Source organism: Ovis canadensis, chromosome 22, assembly GCF_042477335.2.
Source record: "Ovis canadensis isolate MfBH-ARS-UI-01 breed Bighorn chromosome 22, ARS-UI_OviCan_v2, whole genome shotgun sequence".
NCBI lineage: Eukaryota > Metazoa > Chordata > Mammalia > Artiodactyla > Bovidae > Ovis > Ovis canadensis.
In genome coordinates this window covers 63340353-63341103 of record NC_091266.1, presented here as the reverse complement: position 1 = coordinate 63341103, position 751 = coordinate 63340353, and positions in this window count along the sequence as shown.

The following is a 751-nucleotide window of genomic DNA, read 5'->3' as shown; positions in this document are numbered from 1 at the left end:
ACGCCAGGCTTCCCTGTCCTTTGCCATCTTCCGGAGTTTGCTCAGACTCACGTCCATCAAGTCCATTCAAGCATCAGGTGATGCTATCTAACCATCTCTTCCTCTGCCACTTCCTTCTCTTTTTCCTTCAAGCGTCAAGATGTTTTCCAGTGAGTCGGCTCTTCACGTTGAAATTGGGAATGAAACCAGGAGACAGTCCTTACCATCAGTGTAAAGCGGATGGAGCAGCCTTGGACTTTCTTGGGTCTGGCTTTACAGCATGCTTCTCCACCCTGCTGGCGTTTTATGCACTCAACAGCCTTGAGAGATGCGAATGGGCAAGGTGAGGCTTAGGAAAGAGGACGTGCGAACAGTTATCCCCCTGCTAGAACTGCTGCCTCTGTCCCCCCAGGAAGGGGAGAAGCATCTTCTTCATGGGGAGATCGGCAAGTGCTGTGGTCGGTCAGGGAGCGGAGGTCCTGTCCCACAGTCGGGACATGTGTTCCAGCAGCTGAGCCAGGGCACAGGGAAAAGCAGCATTCTGCCAAGAGGGGGTTGGAGAAGCGGGTCCCTGCAGGACAAGTCACGGGTAGGTCAGGTCACCTTCAGTGCTTCTCCTTGGGCATCACAGAACTAGTATCCTGGGGACGTGACCGAGTCTTTGTGAACCAGTTCACAGCTTGAGCTTCCGGGTCCAACAGTAGAAACTCAGAGCGTGACAACAGAGGAATTCTAGGGGGAGAAGACGCTGGTGGGAAGGCCGTCACTGATG